At 40.7% G+C, this 17,462-nt stretch overlaps 1 non-coding gene across 1 annotated transcript; it reads right to left on the bottom strand.

The window, feature by feature from the left end:
• Positions 1 to 241: 241 nt before the first annotated feature.
• TRNAG-UCC (transfer RNA glycine (anticodon UCC)) lies at positions 242 to 312 on the bottom strand. Its single transcript has one exon. It is a non-coding gene; the product is annotated as a tRNA-Gly (tRNA).
• Between the last annotated feature and the right edge of the window lie 17,150 nt (positions 313 to 17,462).

Here is a 17,462-nt window from a genome sequence, read left to right as displayed (position 1 = left end):
TGCTAGCTGCTATTGAGTTGGCCTCGCTTCATTGTGACCCCATACAAAATGGCATGAAACGCCGTCCAATCCTGCTGTATCACCATGAACAGTTGCAGATCAGACTGTTGTGATTCATAGGGTATTCACTGGCTGATTTTCTTCCTAGTCGGCCTTAGTCTGGAAGCTCTACTGAAACCTGTTCAGCATCATAGCAACACACAAGCTTCCACAGAGAGACGGATGATGGCTGCACATGAGGTGCATTGGCCTGGAATCGAACCCAGGTCTTTTGCATGGAAGGCAAAAATTCTACCACTGAACCACCACTGCACCACCACTGCCCCCCTGCCGAGTGTGGTATTACCTAGCATTTATTGAGTGCCGCCTATGTGCCACAGCCTGTGTTAAATGCTTTTCATACATTATAACAAGTCTATGAGGTAAGTCCAAATATTAATCCCCATTTTATAGACACTGAGGTGGAGAAATATGGAGTCATTTTTCTAATGGCAGAAGCCAGTTTTGAAGCCAGGCAGTCTGACCTCAGATTCTTCAGAATGATAGCCTGTGGGCTGAGTATGGCCCACAGATGTGTTTTGTTTGGCTCACGTGAGATTTATAACTTTGGGGCCACCATATGCAGTTGTGCAGATTGTGCCCAGAACAAAGGCTCAGCTGAGGGGTGAGTGAGGGCTAAAATCCAGCCTGCATGCCAGTTGTTCAGCCATAGGCTCTGGCAGGAAGGAGGGGGGCATTTCCTAATTTGGATAAAGGGGCTGTGTTATGGATTGCTTATGTCCCCCCAGAATATGTGTTATAAACCCTAACCTTTATGCCTGAGGTTATAATCCCTTTTGGGAATGGGTTGTCTTTGTTATGTTAATGGGCAGGATTAGTATACGGTCTGTCTTGAGTTAATTTCTTTTGAGATATAAGAGAGATTAAACGAGTAGAGCAGAGATGGTGGAAGACTGATGCCAAGCCACACAGAGATCTCCAAGGAACCAGGAAACAAGCTGAAGAGACAAGGACATTCCCCCAGAGCTGACAGAGAGAGAAAGCCTTCCCCTAGAGCCACACCCTGAATTCAGACTTCTAGCCTCCTAAAATTTAAGAAAGTAAATTTGTTTGTTAAAGCCACTCACCTGTGCTATTTCTATTATAGCAGGATTAGATAACTAGACAGGCTAGATAAGCTCGTGGCAGCCCTGGTCAACGGTATCAAATTGGGATATTTCCCACAAAATTCCAAACTTCTGGCTTTTCTTGGAAAGGAAGGGGGGGAAGGGAGGAAGGAAAGTAGGTAGGGATAGAGGAAGGAAGGAAGAATGGATGGCAGGCAGGTAAGAAGGAATAAGATCTGAACTAACATTCCTCTGTGGGCAACAATTTCTCTAGAAGGGACAGGTCCTTACCTATGTACAGCCTGATTCACTTTGTATATTTATGTTACTTGACAAAAAGCTATAGGCTTTGAGTTTATGACCTCTGTCCTACATTACACTTGAGCATTTGTTTGAAAATCCCCTCCGTTCCTCAAAACTAAGGCCCAGACATGGCGTTTCAAAAAGTTCTAGTCCCTTCTGCAGAGCAATAGAAAGCAAGTGCAGCTCTCTGTGCCAACTGAGTCTACAGGTGACCAAGCAGGATGGATTCTGTTTTCTTTGTAGGCTGAGATTTCTTGTTATTTTTAGGACACACTGTTCTCTTGAGACTTCATGCCTGGCAGTGAAAGAAAAGAACCAAAAAACAAAACAAAACCCAACTTTGCTGTAGGTAGCCAGCTATGGGGCAAGGGCTCAGGTGGCTAATAACTTTTCCCCTTACAGCACTTCCTTATCAATGTGAAAATTGCACACGAGTATTTACATTTTGGGGGCACCACTGCTAGCTTCTCCTCACACCACATCAGACCCCACCCAGGCCTGGAGCTTGTGCGCAATCATTGAAGAGCCACAGAAAATGGCATTTGGAAGATAAAACTTGTTGTTTACTGAACAGGAGTCCAACTGGTGCCTACCCAGCTAGCGCTCCGGTATATATTACATTTGTCTCTGCCAAGCTGATGTGTCTGAGCAGTTCCACATGGCCTCCCCGAGCACTGACAGAATGACTTGCTGCCCTGGTCTATAGAGACACCTGTTGCCAATAATGCAGCTAGGAGACTTAGAACTTCATCACCCTTCCCTACGTTTGGCTGCGGACATCGCACAGTCACCAGTCCTCACTGGCACATGCCTTGCTTTACCACAGGCGCCAGAAGGAAATCATTCCACCTGTTGGATGTCTGCCCCACACCCAGGAGACTGGAGAAGGGCAATAACCTTCACTCTGTCAAGTTCATCTGAAGTAAGGAAAAGCAATAGCCATAAAAGTTTAGATCAGAGGTTCTCAATTTTTCTGTGCATCAGAATTACCTCCTGAAGCAGAGACTGGAAGTTGCCTATTCAATAATCATTCTTTCTCCTTGTTCTGTACCTGCATAACTCATTTTTTATGAGGGTGTCAATGTGCCCAGTAGTTCCTGGGTGGTGCAAATGGTTTGTGCTCATCTACTAACTGGAAGGCTGGTGGTTTGAACCCACCCAGTGGTCTGCAGAACATAGGCCTGGTGATCTGCATCTGTAAAGATTATAGCCAAGAAAACCCCATGGAGCTCAATTCTATTCTGTAACACAAGGGGTCACCCCATGAGTCAGAATTGAGTCAAAGGCAATGAGTTTTTTTTTTTTTCCAGCAATGTGCCCAGCTTAAAACAAAACAAAACAAAACAAAACCCTATATTTTCCAGGTTCCCTTGCAAAAAGGGATGGCCATATGACACTGACCAATGAGATAATAAGTAAAGGTATGGAGTAAGACATCTAGGAAAGAGAACTAACTTGGCTGGCTTGTCCATTTTATCTTTTGCCCTTTGCCCTTCACTTTCTTCCTGCCTGGAAACAGACATGATGGATCTCCTACAGCCATTCTGTGAACACAAGGAAGAGGGCCAACACCATAAGGACTGCGGAGCAGAAAGCTAGAAGAAGCTCATGGCATTTTCTGATAGAGACTGTAATGGTTATTAGTATGGGGACTTAATTTACTTAAGTAAATTGAGTCTCAATTTCTTAAGGCATGATATTACCTCCCTTGTGGGTTTTTATGGGGAATTATTTAAATGAGATAATGTGGGTGAAATTGCCTCAAAATGGCTGATAAAAAGCTGTCAATCAACGAACAAATAAAGCTTTCCTTTCTCCCTTCTATCATTTCATATAGGATTAAGAATAAAAATGAGACTCATCCTCAGCCTCCCATCACTAATCAGATCTCCAGACTCAAGGGAAAATTAAGCCAGACTTACTTGATCTCTTGTTAGCACTTACAGAGTAGGTCTCAGTCTACAGTGTTTTTTGACATGGTGTCAACTGGAATAGATGTACATTGAGTAACAACGCCCTAGGAGTGGGAAAGAGGTTCCCCTCAAGGTGAACAGCAGGAGCCGAAGGAAAGTAGCAGTATGGGCACTGCCAGGCTGGGGCAGAGAGAAGGTACTGCCTTCCTCAGTAGGGCCCCTGAGATAACCTGAGGTAACGCAAACATAAGGAAGTGTACCAAATCCCCTCACTGCCCAAGACACCCATCCCAGGGAAACTATAGCCAAGTAGAAAAGCAAAGCACGAGATACACTGTAGAACTTCAGGGCCTGGAGACACTGACATAGAAGGCATGCCAATCCTTCCCATCTACCAGCACACGCGCTATTCTGAGAACCTATGTGCACGCAAGCTGCTGTCTCTTACAGCCTAGACCTTAGAGTAGGATACAGGACAGTTCACTGTGATCAAGTAACTTTTTTCCAATGCTGGACCATTTTTTACAAGAATTATAAAATTCCACAATTTCTCTTTTTTAACGAGCAGTTCTTTGGCAACACATGAATCTGATAACTTCCTTCTCTTTAATGCAGAGATTAGAATTTCTTTTCTGTAAAGGGACAGAGAGTAAATATTTTACACTTTATGGGTGTCTTAGTCATCTAGACTGCTCTAACAGAAATACCACAAGTGGATGGCTTTAACAAAGAGAAATTTATTTTCTCACAGTTTAGTATGCTAGAAGTCCAAACTCAGAACGTCAGCTCCAGGGGAAGGCTTTCTTTCTCTGTTGGCTCTGGAGGAACGTCCTTGTCTTCAATCTTTCCCTGGTTGAGGAGCTTCTCAGGTGCAGGGACCCTGCGTTCAAAGGACACACTCTGCTCCCGGTGCTGTTTTCTTGGTGGTATGAAGTCCCCAATTCTCTGTTTGCTTCCCTTTCCTTTTATCTCTTGAGAGATAAAAGGTGGTGCAGGCCACACCCCAGGGAAACTCCCTTTACATTGGATCAGGGGTGTGACCTGGGTAAGGGTGGTGTTACAATCCCACCCTAATTCCCTTTAACGTAAAATTACAATAACAAAATGGAGGACAACCACACAGTACTGGGAATCATGGCCTAGCCAAATTCATATACACATTTTTGGGGGGACATAATTCAATCCATGACACCTGCCCTGACTGGCAACACAACTCTCAGGTGTATATCAGTATGTGTAGTGAGTGGGTTCAACAGTAGCCCCCCAAAAGAAATGTCAAAGTCCTAACCTCCTGGACCTGTGAATATGATCTTATTTGGAAAAAGGTCTTTGTAGATATAAGTAAGCATCTCGAGATGAGATCATTCTGGATTTAGCGTGGGCCCTAAATCCAATGACATGTAGGTGTCCTTTAAAGAGAAAGGCAGAGGGAAATTTGAGACACAAGGGAGAAGGCCATTTGAAGACAGAGGGAGATCAGAGTGATGGGCCTACAAGCCAAAAAATGCCAAGGAATGCCAAGGACTGATAGCCACCACTAGAAGCTCAGAGACAGTATGGAACAGATTGCCTCTCAGAGCCTCCAGAAGGAACCAACCCTGCTAAAACCTTGATTTTGGACTTCTGGCCTCTAAAACTGTGAGATAATAAATTTCTGTTGTTTTGAGCCACCCAGGTTGTGGTAATTTGTTACAGCAGCCCTAGAAACTAATACCATATGTATTTGTTCCTAGTCATGAGATTTTCCCCACACAGATTTTAAGCCGTATGGAAATCACGGTCACCTTTTAGCCTTGCTACATCCCTTGTCTTGACCAGCACAGTTTAGGGTATACTTTAGATGCTCGGTGAAGTCTTGCTGTTTGAGTGAATATTCTAGTGATGCTCTCTTCTAAAAGATATCTTTTTGTTAAGTTACAAATTATTTCCAAATTCATCCTGAGAGCAATTGTGCTAGCAAGACTCATCACAAAAATCAATTGAAAAATATGTAGCTCAAACACAGTATTTTGCCTCATACTAAGGCTTTGAGATGCAACACAATAATGACAGTATGAAGAGAAGAGAAGGCTGATGAAAATAATATCACCCTTTAAAATGTCATCAGCCATGAGATTTCTTGAACCAAAGGATAAATGTTGCCAGCGGACCTGACGAGGCTTTCTGGCCAAGATACTGCCATCTTTGCTACTCAACTATCTCATCTTATAAAGGTAAACAAAATTCTCATGAAAAGGTACATCCAGTATTATAGTGATTTATTTGCAAATAGGCAATGTATATCTTTAGGATCTGTATTCCTCTACACATCAGGGTGCCCAGGTGAGCCCTAAGGGGGCACAGCAGATAATCAGTAAATATTTGGTTGTTGCTGGGAAGAGCTTTGGATGAGATGTAGAATCCTTCTATACCCAGAGAAGTCTGCATGGTGTTTGCAAATGCTTGTAAATGATAGCCTAAAATATGTTTCTATTTTGCATGAATCAGATAAAAGAAGAGCCAAAACAGTGCCTATCATTTCCAGAAGACTTTATCTAACCAGGAGAATATTAATTCAACTTTAGGATGGGATTAGAAAAAATTTTATCCAATTATCAATTAATAGGAAGTAAGAGGACAGAAAAACATGTTAAAGGATACCAAGTGGAAGCAATCAGCAAAATCTAGAGTAGAGAACCCTCCAGGCAAACAACTCAGTTTCTTTAACAAATACATTGCAAACACACACATACAAACATATATATATATATATAGAGAGAGAGAGAGAGAGAGAGAGAGAGAGAGAGAGAGCAAGAGAAAGAGAGAGAGAAATTAAACCTACAGATTAAAAGAGACTTAAAAGACATAACCAATCATAGCACATGGACACTATTTAGAGTCACATTCAACAAACTGTAAAAAAAAAAAAATTATGACATTTATGAGACAATTGTACATTTGAACACCACCTGGATATTCAATTTATTTAAAGAATTACTGCTGATGTTTTCACTATAATAATGGTACTGTGATATGCTTTAAAACTATTTGTCTTTTAGAGATTTATACTGAAATACTAATGACTTCAATGAAATGACCTCTGGGATTTACTTCAAAACAGTATGGGAGGGGGAAAATTGGGCAGGGGCAGAGATGAAACAAGACTGGCCTGAACACTGGTTGTTAGGTACATAGGAGTTCAATATACTATTCTGCCTACTTTTATACGTGCTGAACATTTTCTATTACAAGAACTTTAAAAAAAGTTTAGAAGTTGAAACACGCTAGGATGTAAAAACAAAACTTCTGGCAAGCAGGGGGTTCTAGGTTTATCAGTATTTCATCTACTATGTGTATATGCATAGTTTTTTCCTCCTTCAGCAGATATCTTACAGCTTAAGGGAAGAGTTTAGAGGGAATGCAATGACAGTAAACTGATCTTGTTCCTAATAGATAAGCCCAGGAAGTGTGGGGATAATCTGCAACATAATTTCCCCAGTGGCTTAAATGTCACTAAAGTACTCTTATGGCAATGGTCATAAACCTCTGTAACTCCCTGATCAACACTTCACAATGCTGTTGACAACTACAGGGTAGAAAGTACCAAGAGGAAGAAAATCACACTCATAGGACTCAGCAGTGGGAGATGAAAAGGAAATACCCAGTGGAGGGGAATACAGGAAATCTACATATACCATGAAGTGAAAGACCACATGATGTCATGTTTGAAGCACTGTCCCAAGAGATGGAGGTTTAGGTCCAAATTCTACCACTGATGCACTGATTACCTTAGATGGTCACTTAACCACTCTGGGCCTCTGCTGTCTTATCGGTAAATTGAAGGATGTGTATTAATGTTCCTAGGAAGATCCATAATCTAAGTAATAAAACTAAATGTTTATGCTCTTGAAAGCCTATTGCCCAGTTATGGCCTAGTGAAAACTTCTTTCAAACCTTACCACTGAGCCACAGAGCCCCCAGCTTTTGGCAAGACACAGAAACAAGGAGAAATTAGTGAAGCTGGGAAGAGACCATATGGAGTAAAATAGAAGGTGAAAAGTAATACGCCCTACACTGGGATCAACCTTTCATCTAAGGGGATGAATTACAGGTAAGAGCAAATAGGCTTTCTGTTAGAACACTGCCAACTCTGGGAATTCAACCATCCAGGGCTGCCAATTGCCCTGAAGGCAAGCTGTTAAGTATCCTGCTGGACAAAGCATATCTGACACTTATAAACTTTACAGGCCAAATAGTGTTGCCCAAACTTCCAGAACCCAGGCTAAGATCAGGCACAGCTCCAGATCTTCATTTGGTTATGCTGTTGTTACTGTTAGTTGCCATCAAGTCAATTTCGACTCATGGCGACCTCATGTTTCACAAAGTAGAACTGCTCCATAGGGTTTTCTTGGCTGTAATCTTAGAGGAAGCAGATCACAAGCCCTTTTCCTCTGTTTGTGCCACCTAGGGACTTATATCTAGTTATAGACGTATATGGTGCCCTCGTGGCATAGTGGTTAAGCGCTCAGCTGCTAACTGAAAAGTTGTTATTTCGAACCCGCCAGCTGCTCCGTGGGAGAAAGATGCCGCAGTCTGCTTCCGAAAAGATTTACAGACTTGGAAACCCTATGGGAAAGTTCTACCCTGTCCTACAGGGTTGCTATGAGTCAGAATCGACTCCATGGCAATGGGTTTGGTTTGGTTTATAGGTGTATATAATATAGATGCATATATCAGACCTTAAACTTTCCGCATAATTTATCATTAGTTCTGCAACAAGATTTTAAGAAAATGATGGGGCCAGTTTTCTTAAGAGTGAATATATATTTTCTCCTTTTCAAAGAGAAAACCAGTCACCGGAGATGATGAAGAAGCCCGGTATATTGAATTAGTTGATAATATTCTTCACCCAAAATTGCAGGGATTGTTCACTAATCAAGAACTAATTGTTTCCGCTCAGAAAGCCTAATTATTATTACGCTTATGCTTCCCCTTCTGACACAAAGTGCCTCTTCACAAAGCAGGGAGGTTTCCGACTACGTTGCCTCAACCGGTCTTGACAAGAGAAGCAGTGAGTCACAGGAGCAGCCTGGCTTCCTCTCAGTTTGTAGTAACTCTTTACCAAAGGCTAAATCACAGCTGGCTAGATGCGTGAAGTTTTTTTTGTTTAAATAAAAAGAGGGAAGTTCACAAAGGATCTGTCCTACCTGACACAATTAGTAGAATTACTGGTGAATTAACAGACAGAGCTGTTGTGAATGGTGGGTCTATGTATACAGAGAAGGCAAGCACAGATAGGACTGACTTGATCTTTGGGAAAGCTTTTGATGATGGCCCCAAAACAAATTTGTTGCAAGAGATGAAAAACTCAACATAATCTCCTGCATAATGGAGACATACGGTGCTAAATACCTCTGAGATTCCTGAGCTCCATCTCCATTAGACCATCATAAGCCAAGGCTTTAATGCTTCCTCTACTGCAAGTGTTGCTTCTTAGAATTTGAAGACGTGGATACAAGCTTCAGTTATTTGCACAAATATAATTGCCTACCCCAACTCAAATAAACCTACCACCCCATTATATTTGGGTTGGGCTAATTTTGAGGCCAGTGCATTTTTTTCTGATCCCACAATAATAGGGCAAGGACGAAAAGCAGCCCAGAAAGAAAAAGGGGTAGTGCTAATGGGGAATGGTGGTGAACTGATACAAGATGAATAACACACATAAAGGAAAATAAGTAAATAAATAGAGCAACTGATATTAATAATTCACTAAACTGGCAAGCAATAGGTGAGATGATTGCAATTCTGGTGGGAAAAATAGCTAAAAAATAATTCATAAATCTCAGGTAGGGGGAGAAAAAAACATATATTCTCTTTTTTGCCACAAAATGTCACTCTCACGAAAGTCTACTGCTATATCCTTTTTCTTTGTCCACATCTCCCAGTACACCTATGGTGACTGAAACAGAATGAGCGCTCAACAAGTGGTCATTACACAGACAAAGTGACCCAAACATGGTATGGGCACACCTTCCTTCCATCTATTATTTGCACCTTTCTTTCTTGCCTATAAAAGCAACAAGTCCTCTCAAGTAATATCCGCAGCTTATAAATGTCATCTATCCCCTACCCTCCGCCCCTCCCCCAAAAAAGGAAATGGGTAGATGTGTTACTTAGTTCCATACTGTGAAATAATAAAATGTAGATGCTAGTACATTGCCTCAATGAGGAGGCGATATTCAGAAACAGAAACACCAAGATGTGGGAGCTTCCATCACCTATCTCAGTGGGATGCTAAATTGGAAACTTAATTACACCACTTATATTTTTGGCTCTGATAACCAAGCACCTTATCAGAAAGAACTAATGCATTTTCATAGTGCAGGTGAATACTTTCATTGCAGTTCACTCATATATAAAGGACAATGAGCAGAAATAAAAAATTCAACATTTCAAGAGGAATTTCTACTAGACTTTCAGATTCTGCATGAGGATGGCATCAAACTGGCTAAAGACCAATTTACTACACACAAGTTGTTTTCAAGGTTAAATGCTTTCTCTCTTACCTCATACTTGTAAGAAACTATGCTTGAAGGTATGAGGCAGTCTATGGCTGCCTCATAGCAAATTTCCAGAAGACCGAGGGCTGAGTGAATGCTTAGGGTGGTACCATATCTTATTTCTAGGATAAACTGCATAGATGGTGTATCTCCTGGGTACTGTCACTTTCATATATACATATCCATGCTTGGCAGCATGTGAGGGGTTTCAGATAGAAGAGAGCACAAGGATACATTTATCCCCAATACATCTTGAAAAATGAGAGTTGGTGTCTGGATATCAGGAGTTTGACTAGGATTCCAATAATTCTTGAGCTATATTACTAGTACTCAGTAAGAAGGTTAATGGGGAAGGAAAGAGCTTACAGCTTCTTCCTTCCACCTTAAAATGACCATATCACCACTTCCAGTCAGCCTGGGTATGTCTGTCAATAGTTCCAACAGGAGGAAAAGTGTTAAGTTAGCCAGAGAGCCCTAAGACTCAATCTTGTTCTTGGTGTTTCCCTCAGGGTTCCTGTTAATATTTTGTTCCTATTGAGTTCCAAAAATAGTTCAGCTATTGGGTTTATGGAGATGCTGGCCATGATAGGTAGAATTAAGCACATGCCATCCTACTGGGCTTATAGTCTCTCAAGTATTCATTGAGCATCTATTAAGAGCAGATATTCTATTCTGTAGTGAGAAGTAGCCCCAAGAATCCTTAAGACATACTTTCTGCCCTCTGAAGAGCTCAGTGTCAATCTCTGGAATGCCTTCCCTATGTTGAATATGAGAAGTCGTGTTTGTTGACCTCTGGACAGCATCCGCTCCACAGCAGAAAGATACACTAGTGTGCTTCCATAAAGATTACGGTCTTGGAAACCCTATGGGGCAGTTCTACTCTGTCCTATAGGGTTGCTATGTATCAGAATTGACTCCAGGGCAATAGGGTTTTTTTGTTTGTTTTTGTTTAGACACCACGACTGTAGTGTAGGTAGTATAAGGAAATGTTACTTGTCCTGTCTGTATTTTATTAGTATGGGAGTCCCTGGGTGGTGCAAATGGTTAAGTGCACAGCTACTAACTGGAAAGGTTGGTGGTGGTTTGAACCCACCCAGAGATGCCTTGAAAGAAAGGCCTAGCAAAGGTCACATCCATGAAAACCCTATGGAATGGAGAACTGCACTCCAGTTCTACTTTGCAACACAGGAGGTACCATGAGTCAGAAATGACTAGATGGGAACTGGTTTGGTATGGTTTTGGTTTTCATATTCTGTCTGTCTTAACAAATGAGAGCTGAAAGGACTATTTCATGCCTAATACATGCATATAGTGTGTATATAACAGTTAATTGGGCATATATATACAGGTAGAATTTAAAAAATCAAAGCAGTGCTTTTAGAAATTTTTTTTGCACTAAATTTATAAGCATTAGCAGACTCTAAAAGTTTACTTCCTTTTCTATCACTGTATATGAATCACATTAATAAGAAACAGATAATACAGAATCCTCCAAATTATGTATGAGATCCTATCACATAACGATTTATTTTATTGGATGTCATAGGACTCATAGAAAGTCAAATTAATAGCTCTGAAACTATATACTGTCCATGTAAGTACACAAAATAATTTTTAGGCGTATAACCCTCTAAAGAAACAGGTTTCTAATCATTTTTTACCAGAGCCTGACAATGTTTAAATACTTAGGCAGTAGTTTTAGAAAAATACCTGATAAACATATTTTTAAAATCTACTCTTAAAAGAGCAATTTCCTTGATTATATGATATACCAAACTGCTTATCTGTTCTAAAGAAAGGCTGGCTCTGTTCTGAGCACCGGCTTCCATTTAACACAGTAAGTCTTCTCTCTCTCCACCTCCAGTGACATATTTGGCAGCAAAAACTGTTTTCTGCCTACAGAATCAGTGAAACTAGAAAACGCCCCATCACTCATCCCCTGGGAGGCCTAACCCTTTGAAAACACCATTTCCATTTTGTTTCAAATGTACCAAATAATGACATTTCTACACAATAATATGGATTTGTCCCAGCAGCATGGATTTTGATTTCCTGTTACACATTCCATTACTTTATTTGTGATGACCTAAATCATTTCCTGCATTCTTTGATACCTCCACCCTTTAAATACTTGTAGACTTATTTATGTTTTGGAGCCCTGGTGGCGCAGTGGTAAAGAGGTTGGATGCCAACCAAAAGGTCAGCAATTCGAATCTACCAGCTGCTCCTTGGAAACCCTATGGGGCAGTTCTACTCTGTCCTATAGGGTTGCTATGAGTTGGAATTGACTTGACAGCAATGGGTTTGGTTCAGTTTTTGGTTATCTGTGTTTCAAGTCAATTCTTGCCCATTGTTTGCCAAATTCCCATTTAACTCTCAAAGCCTTTACTCACGCATCAGGGATTTTTCTTGTTCCCTTGTTTTGCATTTGAATATACATAAAATGTCTTTTCAGGGTACCCTATTTGTAAAGCTTTCTGTTAGGAGTGCCCTTAAGTGGCAATACCAAAATGTGGTCCCTAAAATAATATTTAACCATTTACAATATATTTCTGCAAAATATTTTTCCAAATAACAGCAAAAAGAAAATCTGAATATAGTCAGCGTTTGTAACCATTAGTTCATAATTAAAAAAAAAAAAAATCAAATCCATTGCCATCAACTCAATTCCAGTTTATGGTGACCCTATGTGTGTCAGAGTAGGACTTCGCTTCATAGAGTTTTCAATGGCTATGATCTTTTGGAAGTAGATCGCCAGGCATTTCTTCTGAGGTGCTTCTGGGTGGACTCAAACCTCCAAACTTAAGGTTAGCAGCTGAGTGCTTAACTATTAGCACCACCCAAGGATTCCTAGTTCATAATTAACTATTAGTTAATTCTGTTTAATTCACTCTTTCCTATACATATAAACATAACTCTCCTTGAGTTGTAGAACCATGGCCCTATTCACAGTATGGCCTCCCAGGGTTCACCTCAACTACTTGGCCTGTAGCAGAAAATCACCAGCTGCCTAGGGCAAATACTTTTTAGCAGCTTCTTGAACACACATTCCTATTCTCAGGAAGGACCAACAATGGAGACAGAACCCCCTTAACTTTCAATTACACACATCAGATACACTGCTTCATTAATCAATACTAACCGCGATATGGCTTTAACCTGAATCATAAGTAGTCCCTTTCCCACATATCCCTTTATTTTTCCTTTCACTATATTTTACTTTTCTCTGTCCTAATCCTCCCATTTCCCAGTGTTAGCCACTAATTTCTTTTCCTACTGAAATCAGATATATGGGTTTCCTGGTTTTATAAGCTCACTCCACCTTTTGCCTGATCATTATAGAGGCACCATTTGTGGTTTAAAGAACAAAACGGCAGGCTTCACAGTGACTATTGAAGTGCAGACATAAAAATGGTCTCTTTTCTCAGTTCTTCCTTAAAATCATTACAGAGTGCAAGGAAAAGCAGGAACTACCGAACATGACGTGGGGAAAAGGGAACACGGAGGAGAGATGAGGCCTTGCAATTTTTCTTTTATTTCCGCTAGTCACCTCTCTTCCATGAATTTCATTGTCTGCTTGCTGTTCAAGGACTCCACATCCAGTCTTATCTAAAAATTCCTAATCTTTTGCCTTGAAAATACCACGTGCATTCCTGTCTTCATGCTTTTGCTTGACCCACACCTGCTGCTGGAATGCCCTCTTCCCTGCTGCCAGATCAGTCAAATCCTATCCATATGTTCTGCCTTTGCCTTCAGAAGGCAGACCTCCTCATTCAAGTCTCCCTCGTCCTCTGGGTCCTGTGGAATTCACTGACTGTATCACTCATTTAAAGTCCCCAGGTGAAGCAAGCAGATTGTGATTAGCTGCTAACTTAAAGGTTGGCAGTTTGAACCTACTCAGAGGCAATGTGGAAGAAAGGACTGACGATCTGCTTCACCAAAGATTACAGTCAAGAAAACCCTATGGAGCACAGTTCTACTCTGTAACACATGGGGAATCCATGAGTAGAAACCAACTTGACAGTAATGGATTTGTTTTTTTGTTTTTACCACTCATTTAGCACTTTCCATACAACATATACAAAAAGATATATCTGTTCTAGAGACACAGCTACCGTTTAATGATCTAGGTATTGCAGAAGCATCCTTTCCACTTCTCAGAAGAACTCTGTAACATGGTATTAGTCTTTGTATTTTATAGAAAAGGAAGATAAGCCTCAGAAAAGTTAAATGATGGGCCCAAGGCCACACTTTAATAGAACTAGGGTGCGCCTGACCCAAGCCATAGTATTTTCAATCATCTCATATGCACGTGAAAGCCGGACAACGAATAAGGAAGACCAAAGAAGAACTGATGCATTTGAATTACGGTGTTGGCAAACAATATTGAATATACCACAGACTGCCAGAAGAAGGAACAAATCTGTCTTGGAATGTTCCTTAGAGATGAGGATGGCAAGACTTCATCTCTGTACTTTGGACATGTTATCAGAAGGGACCAGTCCTTGGAGAAGGACATCATCCTTAGTAAAGCAAAGGGTCAGCGAAAAAGAGGAAGACCCTCAACGAGATGGATTGACACAGTGACTGCAACAATGGGCTCAAACATAGCAATGACTGTGAGGATGGTGCAGGACTGGGCAGTATTTTGTTCTGTTGTACGTAGGGTCGCTATGAATTGGAATCTACTCGACCGCACCTAACAACAACAAAAGGTGTGAATCCAGGTTCAGCTGCCTCTGAAACCTATGTCTCTTTCATTTTACTACACTGCCTCTATTTTGGTAGTGAAAGTAAACTCTTCAAAATCAAGTCTGGATCTTACACCTCTCTGTGTCCTCAGCTTGTCCTCTATGAGCACTTCATGAATATTCATGACAAAGACTGTATTCAAACGAGACTATAGTTTCTGAGTATATCACTACAGTGAAAGAGAGCCAAGAGGCAGAAGAAAGTTAAGTTTGGGATTAAAATTTCTGCACATAATCCACAAACTGAAGGATCCACAGGCATGATAATCTAGTGCTGCCAGATATCCAATCCCACAGAAGTCTCCTGTCTAATTTTCATGATGTGAAAGCATAAGCAGCAGTGTTTACTCCCCAGGGCTGTTTCTGCTCATCCAGTGAACTTTCTGGGCCTGGAATTAATCCTCAGTGGATGTCAGAAATATTATGACAACAGCTGGCACTATCATTTGCAGTGTCTAAACTGGAACTTCCTTTTTTTTTTTCCAAATAAGAATTATGTATTTCTCTTCAAGTGTCCCGCTTACTTCAAAATTAAAACCTTCACTCTCCCTCCAATCGTTGAAATTTCTGATGATTTAAAACACAGGGGAAAAAACAGTTTTGCAACATTAACCTAGTCCCTGTGTTATTGGCTGTGTTATATTAGTCTCTTACAGCCCAGATTGTATTTGGGGAAATATGTTTGTAACTGATATTTTTGGATCTGTACAATCATATGATGTAGTACAATGGATACCATCATATTGCTTTTGGTAGGATATGGGAGACAGTCTTTATTTAAATCAATTTTTAACAAGGGAAAAATTCCTAAGATAATTTTTTTTAAAAGGAACAATCTGCCATGGGAACTCCAGTCCAGAGAAAGATCAGGTAGGATAACGGGGCTCAGGTTAATGCCGCAACACTGTTTACTAAGGTAGCTATGTCTATGGAGTATGGGTCCCCTACTAGGTCCTGTTAATCTTTCACTTTGCACCACAGCCCTGGGCACAGCTAAGCAGCATATGCCAATGAAGACCATCCCAGCTGTCACAAATGCAAATATAATCAGGTGGATTCGCCTGTATAGCATGGCTCTGCCAAGATAGCTCAGATTTCTAGGCCAAGGTCATAATCGTAGTTTGTGCAGGTTTGAGATATTAGTTAGATCCTAATATGCACAATACTGTGCACCAAATTGGCCACATAATTCATGTGGTGATCCCATTGCTGAGAATAAATGCGGTCTCAGGCAGCATACAACATAAACCTTCCGGAAGAAATAAGGTAGAAACCACAGGGGACCATATGAGCCATTCCAGTGTTTCAATGAGTAAATGCTGGAGTTTTGTGAACACCTCAGTAATCAAAACTTATCTATGCCATTTCATAGCTAAGATGTCCATTTCATGATTTTTCCTTCCAAGTTCTATTGGTCAGCTGTACATACTTGCTCAGTTTTTATAGTTTCCACATGGGAATATCTCTTATTAAAGTGTAGGTACTATATTTTCCTTCAGAATACACCGCAATTGCTTGTTTTTCCTGTTTTTTTTTTTTTCTTCTTCTTTAGGTAGATTCAAACTGCTGACCTTTTGGTTAGCTGCCAAACACTTAACTACTGTGCCACCAGGGCCCCTTAGAGAAAAAGGGTAGCATTTAAATAAGCTTTAGAGTTCAAAGCTAAATAGCACTGTGGTTTATTCAACTGGGTACATCCAATACTGTTCTGAAATGATTAATTTATGACTTCACCCTATTTTTAAAGTCTTATTTATGAAGAAGAATGGCCATAACTTCTGAATTTGGAGAGAAAAGCAAAATGCCTAAGCTCAGACATCCAGACAAATGAGATCTCACTGATAATTCATACCAATGCACAATGATCTCCAAAGCAATTCTCCACACAATAGTGCAATCAAAAGGAGGCAAAATGAAGAACCCATCTATGCTTCTGCTGATGACAACTCAAAAGTTCTGTCGTTGCAGTGCCAAAAATATGCTGCTCAGTAAACAGCAATCAATGAATAAAACAAGTTTGTGTGTGTGTGTGTGTGTGTGTATGTATGTGTGTGTGTGTGTGTGTGTGTGTGTGCAGAACCAAAAACCAAACCTGTTACCACTGAGTCGATTCTGACTCATAGGGACCCTTTAGGACAGAGTAGAATTGCCCCCATAGGGTTGCCAAGGAGCGGCTGGTGGATTTGAACTGCTGACCTTTTTGGGTAGCAGCTGAGCTCTTAACAAGCCACCACCAGGGCTTCATGTGTGTAGAAATAAACACCCTATATAGCTACTTAGAAATCATGGAGATCAAGGCATTATAGTCACTCATTTATTTTTCTATCAGAAAAAGTAGATTCTTCTTTATTTCTATTTTATATTATAATTCTGTCTTTATCTAGTTTATTATCATCTGATAAGGTTCTGATCAGCCATTGCCAAGAGAGTTTGAGGGTCCATTCTTAGGCTTGAAGCTATATTTGAAAAAAGATAGGTAAAGGAAAGAAGATGAAAACGAGAGGAAAAGAGGCCAGGAAAATGAGCTGGGAGGGCCCTGGAAGGCAGGATAGCTTAGAAAGAGAACAAAGTTGAAACAGGGAGGGGAAGGCAGGGAAGACTGAGCAGCTAGGAGGTGATGGTTAAGGCAGGAAGTAAGAAGCAGAGAGGTCAGGATAAGGAGGCAGACAGGATAGAAGGTGAAGAATAGAGGGAACAGGAAGGAGGCAGAACCGTAGATACCATGAGGGAAACATGGGATAGTTTAGAGCATGGAATTTGGTGTCTGGTAGACTCAAGCTCTACCACGTACTCACTTTATGAACTTGGGAAAGTTCCTAAACTTTGGGGATAACAATATCATCTATT

This window comes from Trichechus manatus, unplaced genomic scaffold (assembly GCF_000243295.1).
Source record: "Trichechus manatus latirostris isolate Lorelei unplaced genomic scaffold, TriManLat1.0 scaffold00212, whole genome shotgun sequence".
NCBI lineage: Eukaryota > Metazoa > Chordata > Mammalia > Sirenia > Trichechidae > Trichechus > Trichechus manatus.
Note: the sequence above shows the minus strand (reverse complement) of the source record. Positions and strands in the feature narration are given on the sequence as shown.